Raw genomic sequence first — 24014 nt, 5'->3', positions numbered from 1 at the left:
ATAGTTACCTTGGTAATTACCTTGGTAGTTTGGCCTTTGTTGCTGATTCAATCCTTGATTCTATTGAGGACGAAAGTAGTTATTGTTGATGAAGTTCACATCCTCATGGATTTTAGGGCAGTTGTTCCCTGAATGCCCAGTGTTTCCACACTCTTCACATGTCAAGTGAGAATCATTAATGTGCATGACTTCTTGCTTCTCATGAGCTTGGTCCTCGAGCTTCTTTATAAGTAGGTCCATCTTGGCAAATAGCATGTCTACCTCCTTGAGTTGATGCATACCACCGCCCCTCTTACGGGCCTAAAGACATTCTTTATTCCAACCTTGGTTGGAGGCCATCTTCTCTATGAGGGCTGTTGCACCTAGGACTGTGAGTGATAGGAAAGCACCTCCAGTAGCAGCATTCATGTTCTCATAGGTATTATTGGTCAACCCATGGTAGAAAGTCTGCATGAGTAGTCAATTCTCCATCCTATGATGAGGACATTCTGATATATAGTCTTGAAAGCATTTCAATGCCTCAGGGATAGATTCATCATGTTGCTAATGAAAGCTTGAAATTCACCCATGTAGAGCATTGGTCTTGCCTATGGGAAAGAACTTTGCTAAGAAGGTAGTGAAGCAGTTATCCCATGTATTGTTTCTATCTTTGTTAGCATAGAACCATTGCTTCGCCTTCCCCAAGAGTGAGAATGGGAAGAGGCAAAGTAGTATGGCATCTCTAGTAAATCCTTTGATGCAAAAGTGCTGAAGATCTCCATGAAGTGTTGGAGATGTGCAATTGCATCTTCATGTGCCTTTCCACAAAATTGGCTAACTTGCACCATGTTGATGAGAGCTGGTTTGAGTTCAAAGCCATTGTCTCCAACATTCATTGTTGGTCCACTATGGATGTTGGCCGTAGTTGGAGTAGAGAATTCACGGAGAGTCTTGTCAGCCATAGCTTCAAATTCTTGTGTTAAGCTTCGCCTTATCTACTTGTCTTCCAACTCTAAAGCTAAAACTTTCTTAAGTTTAGCCTTAGTTCTCTTAAGTAATTGTTTACACCAAAATTTGGGGAGAAGAACGCCGGAACTCAAAGCTTCCAAGACTGTCATCAAGGAATCAATTGCATAAGGATCAATATCAGTTGGTTTAGATGCAGTACTAGAATCGGCTCTCTTCGAGTGACGTCAGCAGATAACATCAATAAGCTATGGTTGGCATCAGGAGAAACACATCTGACTCTACAAAAAAGGAAAGATTAGGGTCCAAGTTATCTTAAATTAGGAATGTTTTCTCTTATACTAAAAATTGTAATGAGTCAAATTTGAGTAGGATTCACGCTTATGTTCTGAGTATAAATATTGGACCCTGGCTATTGTAAAAGGGATATCCAATCAATCAATACCAATTACTTTTTTTAGCTTTACGCCAACCCTTAGGAGTAGGAGTAGTGTAGATCTCGGCGAGTTCATCAACAAGCAGGGCTGCATCAGTCTGGCTGACCTTTGGCTTCACTTGCAAGTACCATCATGGCTTATATCTCTGTTTGTAAGGCTGCATCGGTCCGGCCGACCTCTTGCAAGCTCTAGTATAAGCTAGTTATCGATTCTTATCTAGTTCAAGTACGGCTACATCGGTTAAGTTCGACCTCCACTGCTCAAATTAGATTAAGGTCAAGTTATTAGCTCTACCTAAGGGTGGCATCCTTCAGGTAGATTTATTAAGTTACCGATCTTGCTGGTGTTCCCATTGTCATTAGTTTCAGCAATATCAATCTGCTCGATCGAGATCGATCTAGATTGGCCTCACATCCTTTTAGTCCATCATTTATTTTGTCACATCGCGATGGTTCTTACTTTAAATGACAGATTATGTTTTATTAGCAGTTCTACTTTGATCTTGATCATGCATAGTACATGGTTAAGGCATGTCTGATCTTGAGAAGGTTTACTAGCTAGTTGAATCTGATCTATAGCTCACTAATATGGATGTAACGATCTGGTCGATCCCCACTGTTAGTATTTTAGATCGAAGGATGCTAGTTGGTAGATTTGCTTTCAACCAGGCATGACCTTGGCTGTTTGCTATGCCTACATCGGCTAAATAGCCGATCGCTCGCACTTTAACTCTTATAGTATGTTTTCATGATCCTGTAAAATGTGAATAGATCTATTTATTTTAAAGGTTTGATTTGTTGTCTATATCATGGCTGCCATCAATCTGGTTGAACCCCACTGTTAAGGATAATAGGTTATGTCTGATGAGTTTACAGATCTGTCCATGCTAAATAGTCGATTGTTCTCATGCTGTAATCCTTTTTCTACCTGAATCAACTATTTCAGTCGATTCGCCTATGCTTTCATACATATAGCATGTCTTTCAGAAACCTATCAACATATAGATGGTTTTATGGGTTCTTTGGCTTTAGTTTGTTGTTATCATCAAAGCTACATCGATCCGGTTGAACCTCACTATTGATGGTAGCAGATTAGATTCAAAGATCTGTAGATCCATTTGTACTAGACAACCAATTTTGTTTGCATGTTATATCCTTTCTCGTTAAACTTATCACTCAATGCTTTAAACCAGTTACATTTATCTAGCTAATGATGTTACTTATATCTGGGCATGTTGCATTTGTTACTATAAAATAAATTAAGACCCACGAGTGTTATAGTCTTTAACAATCGATTTCTTCTTGTATCGGGTATTTAGTCGATTTTCCCGTCTGGCTGCTCTCGAAGCAGCACACTTGGAACTGTCTAGGCAAAACTAACATGTTGCACCTTAAATTACTGATAAATTTTATCTCCTTATCGACTGGTCCTGCATTGAAGCCAAGCAGATCTTCGGGCTCATCCCAAGTAGATCCTTCCGGCTTGCTGCGTGTTGACACATTTTTGTGTCGACACGTGTTATGGCACGCCCAGTGGGCCACCAAAATCGTCTAGGCAACTTACAATAATAGTGACATCCCTATGGTGCCTTATGAAGACCTACCTGATGAGAATAAAGATATCAATAGTAAAGTTGTAGAAGAATTTTAGAACAAGTGTTTGTTGTTCTACACCAAGACACGTGATAATAAAGTTGTTCAGAAATATCCACTACCAAGAGTTTTATTGCATGGGCAGTTAGATATAGACAAAGCTGATGATAGACATTTCTTCATCGATGTTGTAAACAAATATGTTCATGATGCCATGTTGAACCATGATAAAGTTTTCTTGAAGACCTTCCACAATACCATGAGAGAGATGTTTCATGGGTATCCAATTGATCAGGTTGGGCCGGCTTATTATAACATTCCACATCCATCAACTTAGGGGACTAATCAAGCTGGTACTAGCCATCAAGAAGCAGCACTAACTAGTAATGATGATGTCCAGATAGTTTAGAGCTCATCTAAGCAAGTTCAAGGCACCACTACTAATCAAGTATAAAATAATCCTAGATCAGCAGTGCAGCATGTGCAATAGCCGACGGGGCAAGTTCATAATCAAATGGTTAATTTTGGCACATCGGGCCAAATATCATTGTCGGCTCAAAAAATAGTGCCATCAGTTCAAAGGATTCATAGAGATATAGATCCTAACATTTATAACTAGAGACTCCAAGCAGCAAACCAACAAAGGACTCAACAGATAGAGATTCTACAAGGATATCATTATGGCACAGATTATAATACACTTCATATGATTCTAAATCTAGGGTATCAAGGTACCCAAAATTTTGATCCGTAGATGGGTCAACAATTGCAAAGAAATATAGATTCAAATGCTGATGAGTTGTTGCTCAAAGTGATCAAGATGATAAAGAATCAGTTCTGTTTGAAGCCAAAGGGGCAAACCTTTTCGTACAAACATCCATATCCAGAGTGGTATGATTTGGTCGCTCTCCCTATAAGTTACAGGCTCCCAAAATTTGCTAAGTTTCCTAGTTAAGATAGCACAAGTACAATAGAACATGTCAGTCGATATCTTACATAGTTGGGTGAAGCATCCATTGAAGAGGCTCATCAAGTTCATTTCTTCTCCTTATCCCTGTCAGGACCAGCCTTCACTTGGGTTTCATCGTTGCCAGTTAATTCCATTGCCAATTGGGCTGACCTAGAAAAAAAGTTTCATACATATTTCTATACTAGGACAAGAGAGAAGAAAATCATAGACTTGATGATTATAAGGCAGAGAACTAATGAATCGGGTGCCGAGTTTCTTCAGAGGTTCCGAGAGACTAGAAATTTGTGCTTCTCATTGAACTTGACTGATGATCAGTTAGCTACTTTGGCCGTTCAAGGAATGTTGCCAATGAGGAGAGAGAAGCTACTTGGGCAAGAGTTTGACAATTTAGGTCAGTTAGCTCAACGAGTGGCAGCACTCATTAGCCAATTCCAGAGTATGCATAGAGATATCTGATTCTAGAAGAGTGCCACAATTGCTAAATCCTATGATCCATACTCAGTTGATGACGACAATGAGGACGATGAAGAAGAGGTTGCTATGGCCAAATGGAATTGGGGTAAGAAGACAGTGATGGTGCCAAATCCTTGGGGAAAAGGGGTTGAAGAGAGCTATGATTTTGACATTACAAAATCAGACAAGCTCCTCGATTTTTTTCTTAAAAGAGGACAGATCAAGTTGCCCACCAATTATGTTATGTTGCTTCCTGATCAATTGAAGAATAAGAAGTTCTGCAAGTTTCATAATGCTACTTCTCATTCTACTAATGAGTGCAGAATTTTTTACCAACATATACAGAGGGCTATTCAGCAAGGGAAGCTTAAATTCGATACACCTCGGAAGATAAAAGTTGATGATAATCCTTTCTTAAGAGATCAGAATATGGTTGATGCGAAGTTGGTCAAAGGGAAGACTAAGGTTCTGACATCAACTAGAGCAAAAGAAACTAGAATAGTTGATCCTGAGATGCAAATATCGGCTGATGAATATAGAGAGATTAAAAGGCATCATGACCAATAGAAGCATCGATATGAGCAGGGAGAGACATCAAGAAACATGGCGATAAGGCCACATGTCACATCTCAAATTTTGTTGAATAAATGCAACAACAAAAGAAAAAAGGATTATCAGCGTTGGTTAGAAGAGAAAGAATACTAACATCAATAGGAGAATGAGAGGTATGAAAGAAAGCAAGCTAAATCACATTGGAATTGTCCTTTCTTCAGACATTGTTGGAATGAAGGTTTGAAGTTGCCTACTAGAAATGATTGCTCAGAGTGCAGTGAGCAATATTGGGAGTTTATGCAATCTTAAGCCAACTGTTGGTCTATCCATGCTCAAGATGAGTATTATCATAATAATATGGATCGACGCTTAGAAATAGAAGTGTTCGTGATCGGCTTGGGAAGCGAGTTGTTGATCAAAACTGGGCTGATTATGAAAAAGAAGATAATGAGGAAGAATATGTTTGGTAGAAAGGGCAATGGTGTCTAGGAGGTTTGACAAGAAGCCAAAAAAGAAGGGTGCAAAGCCTAAGGAACGGAGAGCTAGAACAGCTCAGGCATCTAGTAGACCTCAAATGTGGTGTGCTAAATAAACAGCCAATAAGGGTCAACCATTGGCTAATATTCAAATGACTTTTTTGTTGCCGTTAGAATTTAGAGCTCCAGCAGATCAAAGTCTATTCATATTTTGATGAATTGGAGTATGAGGAGATAGTTGCCAAGTTGACAGTTATACATCAAGCTATATTCGATAAGCCAGTCAAGCATCAGCACTTAAAAGCTTTATATGTAAAAGGTTTTGTTGATGGGAAGCTGATGAGCAAAATGTTTGTGGATGGAGGTGCTTCTATTAATCTTATGCCTTATACTACTTTTCGCAAGCTTGGCAAGGGACTAGGAGATTTGATTGAGACTGATATGATGCTAAAGGATTTTGGGGGTAATGCATCCAAGACCAAGGGGGCAATGAACGTCGAATTGACAATCGGAAGTAAAACTTTGCTTACCACATTCTTCGTCATTGATGAAAAGGGCTCAAACAGTTTACTCCTTGGTCATGATTGGATTCATGCAAATTGTTGTGTACCATCAACTATGCATCAATGCTTGATTCAGTGGCATGGAGATGATGTTGAGCTAGTTCACACTGATGATTCTATAAGTATCGCAACAGCTGATCTAATGTATTGGGAGCTAGAAGACTTCGAGTCTTTTTCTGGCAAGCTATGGGAAGGATGCTTCATTAAAATCAATTATGAAAACCAACAGCCGATCCAAGCAGTCGGCTCTAAGTTTTTGTTTTAATGGATAATCCAATAGATGGTACAGATGGTAAACTAGGACATGGCTTTACGTCGGCCGATGAATTAGAAGAGATAGATATTAGTTATGGATATAGGCCTAGACCGATGTATGTAAGTGCTAAGTTGGATCCTGAGTATAAGCAAGAGTTGGTGGATTTATTGAAGGAATTTAGAGATTGTTTTGCTTAGGAATACTATGAGATGCCTGGTCTAGATAGATCAATTGTTGAACATCAGTTGCCAATCAAACCTAGATATCGGTTGTTTAAACATGCTCTGAGGAGATTTAACCCAAATGTTCTTGATGATATAAAAAAGGAGACTGAGAGATTACTAAAAGCGAAATTTATCCGACCATGCCGATATGCAGAGTGGATATCGAATGTTGTTCCTGTGTATAAGAAAAATGGAAAGTTAAGAGTTTGCATCGATTTTAGATATCTGAACAAGGCTACACCCATGGATGGTTATCCGATGCCGATAGCTGATATGTTGGTAGATGCAGCAGTCGGGCACAAGGTTATTAGTTTTATGGACGGTAATGCAGGATACATTCATTTTTTTATGGTTGAGGAAGACATAGCAAAAATAGCTTTTAGGTGCCCTGGCGCAATCGGTTTATTTGAATGGGTTGTGATGACCTTTGGTTTGAAGAATGTCGGTGCAACTTATCAGAGGCGATGAATTATATTTTTCATAAGTTGATCAGCAGGGTTGTTGAAATATACATTGATGATGTGATGGTAAAATCTAAAGGGTACAAGGAACATCTAGCTAATTTGTGGGAGACTTTAGAGTGCACAAGAAAACATGGTTTAAAAATAAATCCCAATAAGTGTGCCTTTGGAGTATCAGCTGGACATTTTTTGGGTTTTATGGTCCACGAGAGAGGAATCGAAATTGTTCAAAAAAGAATGAAAGCAATTGATGAGGCAATGCCCCTGACTACTAAAACAGAGTTACAATCTTTGCTTGGTAAGATTAATTTTATCAGGAGGTTTATTTCAAATTTGTTAGAATAGGTTCTGCCGTTTTCTCCCTTGTTGAAGTTGAAAAATGATCAAGAATTTAAATGGGGTGTTGGGCAACAAAAGGCATTTGAGGAGATAAAAGAATATATGAAATGTCCACCTGTACTAATCCCTCCTCAGCAAGGTAAGCCTTTTAAGTTGTACGTATCGGCCAATGACCAAACGATTAGATCAGCCTTAATGCAAGAGTTTGAAGGAAAAGAATGAGTTGTTTTCTATCTAAGCAGAAGGCTTTTGGATCTAGAAACAAGATATTCTCCCATTGAAAAGTTGTGCTTGTGCTTATATTTTTCTTGCACTAAGTTGCGACATTACTTGCTATCATCGGAGTGTACAGTTGTTTCCAAAGCTGATGTGATCAAGCACATGCTATCAATGCCGATATTAAATGGGAGAATGGGGAAGTGGATTCTTACATTGTCGGAATTTGACATGAGGTACGAATTGGCTAAAGCAGTCAAAGGGCAAGTAATGGCTGATTTTGTCACTCAACATCATAAACCGAGTATTGACTATGTAGAGCTGATACCTTGGACGCTATTCTTTGATGGATCATCGTGCAAGCAAGGTGGTGACATTGATATTGTTATTGTTTCACCTCAGGGAGCAAGTTTTGAGTTTGCTTTTCCAACTAAACCAATGACTACCAACAATCAAGCAGAATATGAAGCTATTCTTAAGGGACTTCAACTTCTTCATGAAGTAAAGGCCGAGTCAATTGAAGTATTTGAAGATTAACAATTAATTATTAATTAGTTGATCGGCCTATATGAATGTAAAGATGATATTCTAAGGGGGTACTATGATGAATGCCAGAGGTTACTCAAGGAGTTTCCTCATATTTCTCTTCAGCATACCCAAGAGCAAAGAATCAAGAGGCTACTCAGTTATCTTAAAGTGCGTCAGGTTATCAAGTGTTTCAAGAAATCTTTAGTAGTGAAACCTTGACTAATGATTGGAGAGTTGAAATAGTTGATTACCTTAAGAATCCATCATAGAAGGTTACTAGGAAACTAAGGTATAAATCGACTAAGTATGTTTTGCTAGATGATCAGCTATATTACAAGATAGTCGATGGGGTGTTGCTTAAATGCTTAAATCCAGAAGAAACTAAAGTATTGATGGGTGAAGTACATGAAGGGATATGTGGAGCTCATCAATCGGCTTATAAGATGAAATGGATTATTTGAGGATTGGATATTTCTGGCCAACAATACTAGAAGATTGTTTTAAATATTATAAGGGGTGTCAGGATTGTCAATGTTTTGGTAATATTCAGAAATTGCTCCGATCGGCTATGAATCCAATAATCAAACCATGGTCATTTCGAGGTTGGGTAATTGATTTAATTGGCCAGATTTTTCTGCCTTCAAGTAAAGGACATAAGTTTATATTGGTAGCAACAGATTACTTCACTAAGTGGGTTGTGGCAATTCCTGTGAAGACAGTAACCTCAAAGAACAAGATTGATTTTGTCAAGGAGCATATTGTGTATCATTTTGGGATTCCTCAAACCATCACTACTGATCAGGGGACAATGTTCTTGTCAGAAGAGTTCAGAGATTTTGCTACCAGTATGGGAATTAAGTTATTAAATTCTTCTTCTTACTATGCTCATGCCAATGGCCAGGTAGAGGCGTCCAATCAAATTATGATTAAGCTGATCAAGAAAAAGATCGAAGAATAGCCAAGGAAGTGGTATTCAACGCTTAATGAGGCATTATGGGCTGTCATGGATCGATTAAAGCATCACCTTATGAACTTGTGTATGGTCATAACATAGTCCTTCCTTGGGAGACCCAAACTAGATCGAGGCATGTCACATTACAAAATGATTTGTCAGCCAAAGTTTACAAAAATCTTATGATGGATCACTTAGAAGACTTAAGTTGCCATCGGCTATGTGCTCTTGAGAATATTGAAGCCAATAAGCTAAGGATTGCAAAGTATTACAATAAGAAGGTCAAGGGCAAACAATTTTTTAAAGGAGACTTTGTCTAGAAGGTGAAATTACCGATCAGTTCAAGAGATACCAAGTTCGGCAAGTGGTCTCCTAATTGGGAAGGACCTTATCGGATTAAATGTTGTGCACCTGGCAATGCTTATATTTTGGAAACACTAGGAGGAAAATAGGAGTTCGATAGAGCAATCAATGCAAAGTATCTAAAGAAATATTATCTTAGCATTTGGATTAATACTTGATAGCTGGTTTGTTCAGTCATTGGCTCTAATAGCCAGTACCGGAAGGGTATAGCCTCTAGTTCAAAATAGACCTGAAGGGGTAAAAAGCCAATACGATATGTATCGCCTATAGAGCAAAAAACAAACATAGAGACAATCATGATGTATGCAAAAAATATTGCAGGAAGACGCGATCATAGAAAAACAAAGGTTTCTTTCATTGAACAGTTACAAGCTAATCGAACACCCTGTTTACAACATCCTAAGCTAAAGCGATGTCCATGATAGTCGCTGCGGCATCTTCAAAGTCCTCGATAAGGTCCTCATGAGCGTCGAAGTCATCGCCCATCGAAAAGCCCGGCTCCATGGTGTAGAGATCATGCCCAGTCTAGACCTACGCTGCTGCTAGAGCCATCGCTGCGCCACGATGAACGTCGTGAAGGGCGATCTCTTGAACGCACACTAGGACATCCTACAGGCAGTTGTTCATGAGAGAGCCCTAGGTGTTGACAGCCACCATGACCGCATTCGCCGCTAGTTGCAGGTTCTCCAACTGCACCATCAAGGCTGGAAAATCACAAAAAACAAAGGAGCTATCAAGACAGATAGTAGAAATTGAAACAAAGGTTTTCTTGGAGTTCCTCTTACCTACCACCATGGCATTAGATTCAGCCAACCAAGCCCGAACAGCATTATTTTCTTCCTCAGCAGCGAGGAGGGTGGCTTGAGAAGCCTCGAAGCGGCCCTCAAGCTAACCGTTCTCCTGAGTTGCCTCAAAATAACGGTCCTTGGCCACCCTCCACTCCTAGAGGAAATGTCAGGCATCATCACCATTATAGGAGTCAGAGGACTCTGACGACGAGTTCGGCATGGCAGTAGCAGACGCGGCAGTAGAAGGCCTGCCGGTCCTAAGAGGAAGTTGCCAGAGGCTGTCATTAAGGATGAGCCTATAGATGCATTAGTAGGTGATTCTCACTATGGATGGGAGCATTCAGTCTTACCTCATGTGGCGGAGTCGCTGGCTGACCAGGACCTCTTTCCTCTAGAAGATCTTCTAATGCACGCTTACCACGGTGATCTTCTCCTACCATGGATGCTGGCCTGGATTGTGGAAGAAGAAAGGAAACTACTATAGGGTTTGTGAAGGTGGTGAAGTACAGAGAGCCGAGGCGATTGCAAGTGTAGATGTGCTTGAAGCTAGAGCCCTTAGCTGGTGTTTATAGCCGTGAAGATGGGATGGTCGATATCTCAAAATGTGCAAAGGCAAGCCCAATTAATGGAAGAGGGGGCATCATTCTGCCAAGGGAAAATGCGGCGATTAATGACCAAGGAGGAATTTGAAGGGTTTTACAATAAGAGCCGTTTTAGATTTAATCGAGTCAGATCGAATCACAAGTTGAATTGGCTAATCCAAAAATGGCTATTCTATTGAGCCTCGAGGAGACACACAACATGCTAGATAGCTGCTTACAAATTGGTACATGGGACATGAGTACAGGGCAAAAGAGGAGTCCCTTAAAACAAAGAAATTGTTTGCTAGCTTCTCCTATTACAAACTAAGGGCTGGAGAACACTTTGTTCATTATGTCTTCAGCCTAGGAAGTGAAGGCTATGAAGTTGGTGGTGTTGAAGAAGTCCCTGACTAGACGCTCATGGTCCACAGGGTGTTCGGTGGCTAGGAAACCATGGGGAAGAAGTCAAAGCTTGTGGCCAGAGCAAGCTTGTGCAACAGCCAATGTCATGGCAGCACCATGATGAACACAGTGAAGGGCAACCTCCTTGACACAATTTGGGACATCGTACAAGCGAACCATCAGCATGGCACCCCTAGAGTTGACGAATCCTACCGCATACTATGTAGTTGATTGAAGGCTTTCCAACTTGGTCGATAGGTCTAGAAAGATTCAAGGAAGGAATAATCAAGATCTTAAAAACAACACTAAAAGAAATAGAGAATTGTGGTAGATATCTCACCCATAATTTTGGCCTTGCCATCAGCCAGCCTTGTTTGAGTGGAGTTGGCCCCATGTTTCAAGATGATGAGAGCACCCTGCGACGCATTCCGATGAAAGACCATCCGCCCAAGATCATGGGTTGCATTCTCCTAACAATGAAGACGCTGGCATGGTGGCACAAACTCATCAAGGGCCTCTTCAGCAGACCTCTTGCCATTCTACACGCCTTCGAACCTATTGAAAAGCAAATTGCACCAAAAACATAGAAGGTTTGGGACAAAGCAGGTTGTTTTTTATCCACAGCCATGGCCCATATATATAGCCTGGGAGGTGAGAAGATAGGCTTCATCAGGGTTATGGAATTGAAGTCGTTTTGGAAACAGATCAACACTCTAGAAATTCAGGGAATGGATCCTAAAAAACAACAAATTAGGACTTATTGTTTCCCATAATTACAAGATATTGTGGGATTGATACAAAAGGTTTACATTAACTAACGATCAACCCACTAAGACTACTTTGTATTGAAGGGAGTCTAGATCCCCACAAAACCGAAGGTCATCATGGACTGAGTCATATCGGCCCGCTGATAGAAGTGGCATCAGGGGAGAGAAAAGTCCACCTGCTAAAAAGATGCCCATATAGCCAACCGATTTCTCGGTGGCTAGGAAACCATGGGAAAGAAGTCTGTGGTTTCCCCCAATGAGCATTTGATAGAGTGAACAAGGGAAAGGTGTCCACACATTTTAACCCTTGCGAACACAAGAACAGCTCTGCGGTCATGGTGACAAAACTTAGGTGATGTCACAAGAATTCTTCTAACCGCAGCAGCTGATCCTCTTGCTCGACAAGACACTGAAATGAGTGGCACAATCACCCTATGCACAACAATTCTTCTAACCACTCAAGACCCTCATAGAAGGGAATTAGACCATGGAGGGTCTAGTAGAGCCAACAGCACTCGAGGAGGCAAGCAGAAGAAAAACATAACTGGGTTGGTGGGTTGCTCTCACCAGAGTCAGGTAGACATTTATAGTCGGTCTAGAAGGATGGATCCAAGCGCCCATGAAGCAATAGTGCTCTCATGAAGCTTTGATGTATGGGCTCATAAACAGAAAAGGTCGTTGGTGAAGGTGACGGATAGTAGGCCCTAGATCAAGATTCTGTACCTGTGACTATGGACCCATCGGGGTATAGACGTGGTAATTTTGGAATAAAATTATTTTTATCCCAAAATTGGGGGGCATGTGTTTACACCAAAATTTGGGGAAAAGAACACGGAACTCAAAGCTTCCAAGATTGCATCATCAAGGAATTGATTGTATAAGGATCGATAATAGCTTGTTCAGATGCGGCACTAGGATCGGCTCTCTTTAGATGATGTCAGCAGATAACGTCAATAAGCTACGGTTATGAAGGGGACCATGACACCTAAGAGGGGGGGTGAATTAGGCAACTTAAAAATCTAACTCTAAACTATGGCCTCTTTTTCTAACCTTAGCAAAACCTATGCAAAAGATAAACTATTTAAATGTGCAACTATGGTTTTGCTAATGTGTGGCTATCTCTACCGCAAAAGGAGTAATACAATCAATGTAAATGTGGAAGCTAAAGAGCAAGGTAGAGATATGCAAACTCCCATCGATGACTCCGGTATTTTTACCAAGGTATCAAGAAGCGCTCAAGCTTCCCCCTAGTCCTCGTTGGAGCCCCTTGCAAGGAATCCCTCGCAAGGGCCAAGCTCCCAGTCAGGTAACTCCATGGATAGCTTCGGGCCTTCCCCATGCGCAAGTGGGTCTTCGACGTGCCTTCCAACAAGCCTCTCCTAGATGCTCCCCGCCATCTTCACTATCAAGCTTCTGGCTAAAATGCCACAGGCCTTGTTCCCTCTAGTACACGGTGGCGGCCACACCACAAACGCGGTTGGTGTGATCTCGCAAGACTACAAGCCCCTTCAATGTACAACAATGGTGCGCGCAAGCACCAAGTGGTAAGAGGTATGCAAACCTCACTAAACACTAGGCCTAAACCTAGAGCAAGTGCATAAGCGGTGGTCTAATCAACCTAAGCACTTCGCAAAGCACCTACGCTAATCACCTAATACAACACTAAGCACTATGCAAGTGGAGATCACTAAAATGGTGTATCAACACCCTTGGTATGTTTTCTTAGCTCCACACTTCTCATTTCATCAGTTGCGGGTTGTATTTATAAGCCCCACTGAGAAAGTAGCCGTTGGGATGAAATCCCGCTTTTCTACTACTGACCAGACGCTGATCACGTCCTGACCGGACACGTCTAGTCGTCCCGACCATTGGAGCCGCGGTCCACTGATCGGACGCTGCCAGCGTCCGATTGCAAATTCGCCGCTCTAGAACCTCTTTGTACTCGATCGGACGCTGTTGTCCTATGTCCGGTAGGTTTGCCTCTAGCGTCTGGTCCAGCGTTTGGTTGCTGCTGCTATTGCTGAGCCTCCTAATCAGAGCGTCTGGTCGCTTTTCTCCAGCGTCCGGTCACCTTTGTGAGCTCGTTTCTTCATGATCTTGCATGTGGCTTGGTTCCTATCTTCGTGCTTGGACTTTGCTTGATATCTTAGGTCTTCTCTTGTGCTCCTAAGGTCCTCTTTGAGGTGTTGATCATCGGATCATCACGTCGCCTTTTGTCCAAGTCACATCTTGCATCCTATTGAACTACAAAACAATCACTTGCAAAATCATTAGTCCAATTTGGTTGTATTGGTCATCAAACACCAAAATCCAAAGTAAATGGGCCTAGGGTCCATTTTCCTTACAATCTCCCCCTTTTTGGTGATTGATGACAACACGACCAAAGCAAGCAAATAATAAAAAAATGAATTTAAAACCTATCTACTTGCTAGGATGCAATGGAAGGGGCAAGGTTATATGATGCTAAAAGATACTACTTGTAAGACTACATAAAAACTTATCTTGCCCTTGCAAATGTCCCTATGTGGTATTATGGATTTAAGCCTTGCTTTCTACAAATTCTCCCTATTACATAGGCTAATCCATAATCCACTATCCTCCCTTTCTCGGACCATTATTACAAATTAATGCTTGCTTTTTGTCCTCTAAATTCTCCCCCTTTGGAATCAAACACCAAAAAGGAAGATATTAGTAGCACAAGGGAGGGTCAAACTTTGTGATCCTTTGTGTGTAGAATGGAATAGATCACAAAATTTGACTCTCACATTATATAGATTAAGCTCCCCCTAAATATATGCATACATATGGTAGAAAGGCAAAGTATATGCATAATTGGCAAATTATTGCACAAGGAAATTCAGTCTATATAATGCATGGAGAAAGCATATAAATATCAAAATGAAAACAACATGATGATATCGGTTTAGAAATACCACATGTGAAAACCAATTTGATTTCTACCACTTGCAATAGGTGGTGGATATTTGAAGTATGATGCTTATCTCCGAGAACTCCATTTTCCTTGCAATGAGACTACTACACACATGATAAGCTTGAAAAGGTGTTAGTCTCAAAGTATCCAACTTGTAGAGTAACCTCCCCCTAAATTTGTGCACACAAGTGTGGAATACTTGTAGGAAACGTGCACATTGATTTTACAAAAATAAATACCACTTGAAAGATGACATCATATGAATGTGAGAGTCATTTTCAAAGGTGATATCGAGGAGAGATTATCTACAATTCAGACTTTGGCACATATTAGATGAACAATTGTAAGACAAGCTATGTGCCATGCTCCTAAACAATTTTAAACCATGCAGGATTGTTCCAAGGAATAAGAATGAAACCGAGCAAGCCTACCATATGAAATACCTAGTGTATGCATGACAAAATATATAAGAATGCAAATGCAAACCTAGGCATGAAGAGTAACTAGATGCTAAAAGATACCAATTGTAGAAAAATTCAAATCTAATACCAATTGAAATAAATTGAATCTAGTTACCTAACATGGGAAGGAGAATTTGGGTCCATAGTATTCACTAACCCACTTAGCAATGCCTTTGTCCATCATGATGCACCCCATGAAATGCAACCACACTTTGCCAAGTCTCCAAATTCCCGATGTCCATCGGACTTCTCACTTCCCTTTCGGGATCCAAACCTTCTTGGTGCTCTTCATGTTGGAAATGATTTCCTTTGGCACCCAAAAGCATTTGGCCCCATTATTGGCTTGCTTGTTCACCTTGATGGCCAGCACCTTGTCATTTTTCTTCTTCTTCAAGAGATAAGGTGTGGAGGCCTTCTTGTCCACCTTGTTGGTGTAGGTGTTGGAGAGCCTGCTTGTTTGCTTCTAATCTTTCTTCTTTGCTCCTCCCCCATTTCTTCACCTTGCACTCATAGGACTTGTGACCTTCCTTGTGGCACACATAGTAAACCATGGTTTGTCCTTCATCAAGCTTCTTCGGTCCCTTGATGGAGTTATCTTGATGAAGTTGGGCTTGCTTCACGTTGCCTTTCACTTGACTCAAGTCCTTGGTAAGGCAAGCTACTTCTTGCTTGAGTTGCTTATTCTCCTTTGCAACTTCTTGTGTGCATGTATCTACAACAACTTTCTCAACACAAATTTGGTTGCACAAAGGTGAGTCTAAAAATAGATCATTACAAGAAGTAGAGGCATCCTTTTTAGACATGTTAGAACTTTTCCTTTTAGATGCCTTAGTGGGGGTTGTGCTAACGGCTTCAAGATTAGCAACTTTATTAGTTAGCTCATCACAATGTTTGCACATGGTTTCCATTTTAGCAAGCAAACTTTCATAAGCATCTTGTGAGCTAGCTAACTTTTCTTTTAATTTTTCATTTTTCTTTACAAGTTGCTCATCATTGATTGTGGATGCATTTGTTGTTGCACTAGCCTCAAGTTGCTCAATTTAGTAGATAGTTGAACATTAAGATTAGCAAAATTCTCATATTGTTCAAGCAAAGTTTTGTATGCTTCTTGTGAACTATCTATCTTTTCTTTTATTTTCCCGAGCTTCTTTTGTTGACTAGTGCAAACTTTAGCATAATTAAGGTTTTGTTGCACAATTTCTTCATAAGAAGGCATATCATCATCACTATCACTCTCACTAGAGGATGAGCTTTCGTTACCTCGTGCCCACACGAGAAGAGCTTGATGATGAGTGCTTGCGCCCTCGCCTCTTGTGATGGTGTTCTTCTTCACTTGAAGAATCATCCCATGTCCTTATTGATGTGACGGCTTGTTTCTTGCATGCCTTCTTCTTTTTTCTTAGGTGTGGCCTTATTTGGACAAGCTTCCACAAAGTGCCCCAACTCGCCGCATCCATAGCATCCTCTCTTTCTTTGCTCATTTCTTTGATTTGTGACAATGAGATCTTGAATTTGGATGGGCACACCCTTGACATTGAGCTTTTGGATCATCTTCTCCACCTTGTTGATTAGTTTGATTGATTCTTTATCAAGGTCAGAGGTGGAGGAGGAAGATTGATCATCATCACTTGAGTGTTCATCATCATCATCATCCTCATCTTCTTCTTCATCTTCACTTGAGGAGCTTGAGCTTGAGCTTGTCTCAACTTGCTTGCCCTTCATCTTCTTTTTCTCGCCACATGCGAGAGCTTTGCCTTTGCTTGATGAAGAGGCTTCTTCTTGACCCATCTTGCATGACATTTTAAATGCCACTATCTTGCCAATGACTATGGCCGGGGTCATGGTGCTCAAGTTCTCCATATTGTGAAGGATGGTGATGAGCTTGCATATTTCTTTGTGGTAGCACAGAGATGATCTTCCTTACCGATGTCCGCACCATCTAGCTTTGTTAGTCCTATTGAATGGAGCTCATTGATAATTAGATTCAAACGAGAATACATATCATGAACAAGCTCATCATCATTCATTATAAAGGAATCATAATTTTTTTAGCTAGACAATATTTTTTGCTCACGAACATTAGATGTGCCGTCATGGAGCTCTTGAAGTTTAACCAAATTTCATGTGCCGTATTTAAAGTGAACACTTGGTTAAACACGTCCATACTACAAGATTCAAACAAGCAATTTTTAGCTCTAGCATTGAAGTGCATTTCTTTTTCATCACTCTTTGTGGGTTTTTTGGGATTCTTAATGGGTTTCATCCGTCAATGAGTGACTCTCCAATACCTAAATCAACCACCTCAAGGTAGCAAGCCATTCTAGCTTTATAATAGGGGAAGTTGTGCCATCAAAATGCGGAGGCCGAGAGGTATCCATCCCAACCACTCTAAATAGCGTCGGCTCAACGGTGGTTAAGCCAAGGTCCAAATTGAGCCAACCTGCTCTAATACCAATTGAAGGGGACCATGATGCCTAAGACAAGGGGTGAATAGGCAACTTAAAAATCTAACTCTAAACTATGGCCTCTTTTTCTAACCTTAGCAAAACCTATACAAAATAAACTATCTAAATGTGCAACTACGGTTTTGCTAATGTGTTGCTATCTCTATAGCAAAAGGAGTAATACAATCAATGTAAATGTGGAAGTTAAAGAGCAAGGTAGAGATATGCAAACTCCCATCGATGACTGGTATTTTTACCAAGGTATCGAGAAACGCTCAAGCTTCCCCCTAGTCCTCGTTGGAGTCCCTCGCAAGGAATCCCTCGCAAGGGCCAAGCTCCTGGTCGGGTAACTCCGTGGATAGCCTCGGGCCTTCCCCACGAGCAAGTGGGTCTCTAATGTGCCTTTACAAGCCCATCTCCCGGATGCTCCCCGTTTAAATGCTTAAATCCAGAAGAAACTAAAGTATTGATGGGTGAAGTACATGAAGGGATATGTGGAGCTCATCAATCGGCTTATAAGATGAAATGGATTATTTGAGGATTGGATATTTCTGGCCAACAATACTAGAAGATTGTTTTAAATATTATAAGGGGTGTCAGGATTGTCAATGTTTTGGTAATATTCAGAAATTGCTCCGATCGGCTATGAATCCAATAATCAAACCATGGTCATTTCGAGGTTGGGTAATTGATTTAATTGGCCAGATTTTTCTGCCTTCAAGTAAAGGACATAAGTTTATATTGGTAGCAACAGATTACTTCACTAAGTGGGTTGTGGCAATTCCTGTGAAGACAGTAACCTCAAAGAACAAGATTGATTTTGTCAAGGAGCATATTGTGTATCATTTTGGGATTCCTCAAACCATCACTACTGATCAGGGGACAATGTTCTTGTCAGAAGAGTTCAGAGATTTTGCTACCAGTATGGGAATTAAGTTATTAAATTCTTCTTCTTACTATGCTCATGCCAATGGCCAGGTAGAGGCGTCCAATCAAATTATGATTAAGCTGATCAAGAAAAAGATCGAAGAATAGCCAAGGAAGTGGTATTCAACGCTTAATGAGGCATTATGGGCTGTCATGGATCGATTAAAGCATCACCTTATGAACTTGTGTATGGTCATAACATAGTCCTTCCTTGGGAGACCCAAACTAGATCGAGGCATGTCACATTACAAAATGATTTGTCAGCCAAAGTTTACAAAAATCTTATGATGGATCACTTAGAAGACTTAAGTTGCCATCGGCTATGTGCTCTTGAGAATATTGAAGCCAATAAGCTAAGGATTGCAAAGTATTACAATAAGAAGGTCAAGGGCAAACAATTTTTTAAAGGAGACTTTGTCTAGAAGGTGAAATTACCGATCAGTTCAAGAGATACCAAGTTCGGCAAGTGGTCTCCTAATTGGGAAGGACCTTATCGGATTAAATGTTGTGCACCTGGCAATGCTTATATTTTGGAAACACTAGGAGGAAAATAGGAGTTCGATAGAGCAATCAATGCAAAGTATCTAAAGAAATATTATCTTAGCATTTGGATTAATACTTGATAGCTGGTTTGTTCAGTCATTGGCTCTAATAGCCAGTACCGGAAGGGTATAGCCTCTAGTTCAAAATAGACCTGAAGGGGTAAAAAGCCAATACGATATGTATCGCCTATAGAGCAAAAAACAAACATAGAGACAATCATGATGTATGCAAAAAATATTGCAGGAAGACGCGATCATAGAAAAACAAAGGTTTCTTTCATTGAACAGTTACAAGCTAATCGAACACCCTGTTTACAACATCCTAAGCTAAAGCGATGTCCATGATAGTCGCTGCGGCATCTTCAAAGTCCTCGATAAGGTCCTCATGAGCGTCGAAGTCATCGCCCATCGAAAAGCCCGGCTCCATGGTGTAGAGATCATGCCCAGTCTAGACCTACGCTGCTGCTAGAGCCATCGCTGCGCCACGATGAACGTCGTGAAGGGCGATCTCTTGAACGCACACTAGGACATCCTACAGGCAGTTGTTCATGAGAGAGCCCTAGGTGTTGACAGCCACCATGACCGCATTCGCCGCTAGTTGCAGGTTCTCCAACTGCACCATCAAGGCTGGAAAATCACAAAAAACAAAGGAGCTATCAAGACAGATAGTAGAAATTGAAACAAAGGTTTTCTTGGAGTTCCTCTTACCTACCACCATGGCATTAGATTCAGCCAACCAAGCCCGAACAGCATTATTTTCTTCCTCAGCAGCGAGGAGGGTGGCTTGAGAAGCCTCGAAGCGGCCCTCAAGCTAACCGTTCTCCTGAGTTGCCTCAAAATAACGGTCCTTGGCCACCCTCCACTCCTAGAGGAAATGTCAGGCATCATCACCATTATAGGAGTCAGAGGACTCTGACGACGAGTTCGGCATGGCAGTAGCAGACGCGGCAGTAGAAGGCCTGCCGGTCCTAAGAGGAAGTTGCCAGAGGCTGTCATTAAGGATGAGCCTATAGATGCATTAGTAGGTGATTCTCACTATGGATGGGAGCATTCAGTCTTACCTCATGTGGCGGAGTCGCTGGCTGACCAGGACCTCTTTCCTCTAGAAGATCTTCTAATGCACGCTTACCACGGTGATCTTCTCCTACCATGGATGCTGGCCTGGATTGTGGAAGAAGAAAGGAAACTACTATAGGGTTTGTGAAGGTGGTGAAGTACAGAGAGCCGAGGCGATTGCAAGTGTAGATGTGCTTGAAGCTAGAGCCCTTAGCTGGTGTTTATAGCCGTGAAGATGGGATGGTCGATATCTCAAAATGTGCAAAGGCAAGCCCAATTAATGGAAGAGGGGGCATCATTCTGCCAAGGGAAAATGCGGCGATTAATGACCAAGGAGGAATTTGAAGGGTTTTACAATAAGAGCCGTTTTAGATTTAATCGAGTCAGATCGAATCACAAGTTGAATTGGCTAATCCAAAAATGGCTATTCTATTGAGCCTCGAGGAGACACACAACATGCTAGATAGCTGCTTACAAATTGGTACATGGGACATGAGTACAGGGCAAAAGAGGAGTCCCTTAAAACAAAGAAATTGTTTGCTAGCTTCTCCTATTACAAACTAAGGGCTGGAGAACACTTTGTTCATTATGTCTTCAGCCTAGGAAGTGAAGGCTATGAAGTTGGTGGTGTTGAAGAAGTCCCTGACTAGACGCTCATGGTCCACAGGGTGTTCGGTGGCTAGGAAACCATGGGGAAGAAGTCAAAGCTTGTGGCCAGAGCAAGCTTGTGCAACAGCCAATGTCATGGCAGCACCATGATGAACACAGTGAAGGGCAACCTCCTTGACACAATTTGGGACATCGTACAAGCGAACCATCAGCATGGCACCCCTAGAGTTGACGAATCCTACCGCATACTATGTAGTTGATTGAAGGCTTTCCAACTTGGTCGATAGGTCTAGAAAGATTCAAGGAAGGAATAATCAAGATCTTAAAAACAACACTAAAAGAAATAGAGAATTGTGGTAGATATCTCACCCATAATTTTGGCCTTGCCATCAGCCAGCCTTGTTTGAGTGGAGTTGGCCCCATGTTTCAAGATGATGAGAGCACCCTGCGACGCATTCCGATGAAAGACCATCCGCCCAAGATCATGGGTTGCATTCTCCTAACAATGAAGACGCTGGCATGGTGGCACAAACTCATCAAGGGCCTCTTCAGCAGACCTCTTGCCATTCTACACGCCTTCGAACCTATTGAAAAGCAAATTGCACCAAAAACATAGAAGGTTTGGGACAAAGCAGGTTGTTTTTTATCCACAGCCATGGCCCATATATATAGCCTGGGAGGTGAGAAGATAGGCTTCATCAGGGTTATGGAATTGAAGTCGTTTTGGAAACAGATCAACACTCTAGAAATTCAGGGAATGGATCCTAAAAAACAACAAATTAGGACTTATTGTTTCCCATAATTACAAGATATTGTGGGATTGATACAAAAGGTTTACATTAACTAACGATCAACCCACTAAGACTACTTTGTATTGAAGGGAGTCTAGATCCCCACAAAACCGAAGGTCATCATGGACTGAGTCATATCGGCCCGCTGATAGAAGTGGCATCAGGGGAGAGAAAAGTCCACCTGCTAAAAAGATGCCCATATAGCCAACCGATTTCTCGGTGGCTAGGAAACCATGGGAAAGAAGTCTGTGGTTTCCCCCAATGAGCATTTGATAGAGTGAACAAGGGAAAGGTGTCCACACATTTTAACCCTTGCGAACACAAGAACAGCTCTGCGGTCATGGTGACAAAACTTAGGTGATGTCACAAGAATTCTTCTAACCGCAGCAGCTGATCCTCTTGCTCGACAAGACACTGAAATGAGTGGCACAATCACCCTATGCACAACAATTCTTCTAACCACTCAAGACCCTCATAGAAGGGAATTAGACCATGGAGGGTCTAGTAGAGCCAACAGCACTCGAGGAGGCAAGCAGAAGAAAAACATAACTGGGTTGGTGGGTTGCTCTCACCAGAGTCAGGTAGACATTTATAGTCGGTCTAGAAGGATGGATCCAAGCGCCCATGAAGCAATAGTGCTCTCATGAAGCTTTGATGTATGGGCTCATAAACAGAAAAGGTCGTTGGTGAAGGTGACGGATAGTAGGCCCTAGATCAAGATTCTGTACCTGTGACTATGGACCCATCGGGGTATAGACGTGGTAATTTTGGAATAAAATTATTTTTATCCCAAAATTGGGGGGCATGTGTTTACACCAAAATTTGGGGAAAAGAACACGGAACTCAAAGCTTCCAAGATTGCATCATCAAGGAATTGATTGTATAAGGATCGATAATAGCTTGTTCAGATGCGGCACTAGGATCGGCTCTCTTTAGATGATGTCAGCAGATAACGTCAATAAGCTACGGTTATGAAGGGGACCATGACACCTAAGAGGGGGGGTGAATTAGGCAACTTAAAAATCTAACTCTAAACTATGGCCTCTTTTTCTAACCTTAGCAAAACCTATGCAAAAGATAAACTATTTAAATGTGCAACTATGGTTTTGCTAATGTGTGGCTATCTCTACCGCAAAAGGAGTAATACAATCAATGTAAATGTGGAAGCTAAAGAGCAAGGTAGAGATATGCAAACTCCCATCGATGACTCCGGTATTTTTACCAAGGTATCAAGAAGCGCTCAAGCTTCCCCCTAGTCCTCGTTGGAGCCCCTTGCAAGGAATCCCTCGCAAGGGCCAAGCTCCCAGTCAGGTAACTCCATGGATAGCTTCGGGCCTTCCCCATGCGCAAGTGGGTCTTCGACGTGCCTTCCAACAAGCCTCTCCTAGATGCTCCCCGCCATCTTCACTATCAAGCTTCTGGCTAAAATGCCACAGGCCTTGTTCCCTCTAGTACACGGTGGCGGCCACACCACAAACGCGGTTGGTGTGATCTCGCAAGACTACAAGCCCCTTCAATGTACAACAATGGTGCGCGCAAGCACCAAGTGGTAAGAGGTATGCAAACCTCACTAAACACTAGGCCTAAACCTAGAGCAAGTGCATAAGCGGTGGTCTAATCAACCTAAGCACTTCGCAAAGCACCTACGCTAATCACCTAATACAACACTAAGCACTATGCAAGTGGAGATCACTAAAATGGTGTATCAACACCCTTGGTATGTTTTCTTAGCTCCACACTTCTCATTTCATCAGTTGCGGGTTGTATTTATAAGCCCCACTGAGAAAGTAGCCGTTGGGATGAAATCCCGCTTTTCTACTACTGACCAGACGCTGATCACGTCCTGACCGGACACGTCTAGTCGTCCCGACCATTGGAGCCGCGGTCCACTGATCGGACGCTGCCAGCGTCCGATTGCAAATTCGCCGCTCTAGAACCTCTTTGTACTCGATCGGACGCTGTTGTCCTATGTCCGGTAGGTTTGCCTCTAGCGTCTGGTCCAGCGTTTGGTTGCTGCTGCTATTGCTGAGCCTCCTAATCAGAGCGTCTGGTCGCTTTTCTCCAGCGTCCGGTCACCTTTGTGAGCTCGTTTCTTCATGATCTTGCATGTGGCTTGGTTCCTATCTTCGTGCTTGGACTTTGCTTGATATCTTAGGTCTTCTCTTGTGCTCCTAAGGTCCTCTTTGAGGTGTTGATCATCGGATCATCACGTCGCCTTTTGTCCAAGTCACATCTTGCATCCTATTGAACTACAAAACAATCACTTGCAAAATCATTAGTCCAATTTGGTTGTATTGGTCATCAAACACCAAAATCCAAAGTAAATGGGCCTAGGGTCCATTTTCCTTACAATCTCCCCCTTTTTGGTGATTGATGACAACACGACC

The 24014-nt window shown here is 41.7% G+C and overlaps 1 non-coding gene across 1 annotated transcript; it reads left to right on the top strand.

Annotated features, from left to right (window-relative positions):
• The first annotated feature begins 469 nt into the window (after window positions 1-469).
• Window positions 470-578, top strand: LOC136514603 (small nucleolar RNA R71). The gene has a single exon (XR_010773757.1). It is a non-coding gene; the product is annotated as a small nucleolar RNA R71 (small nucleolar RNA).
• Window positions 579-24014: the final 23436 nt, after the last annotated feature.

The sequence above is a fragment of the Miscanthus floridulus genome, chromosome 16, assembly GCF_019320115.1.
Source record: "Miscanthus floridulus cultivar M001 chromosome 16, ASM1932011v1, whole genome shotgun sequence".
In the NCBI taxonomy this organism is placed as follows: domain Eukaryota; kingdom Viridiplantae; phylum Streptophyta; class Magnoliopsida; order Poales; family Poaceae; genus Miscanthus; species Miscanthus floridulus.
This window is presented reverse-complemented; position numbering and strand designations above follow the sequence as displayed.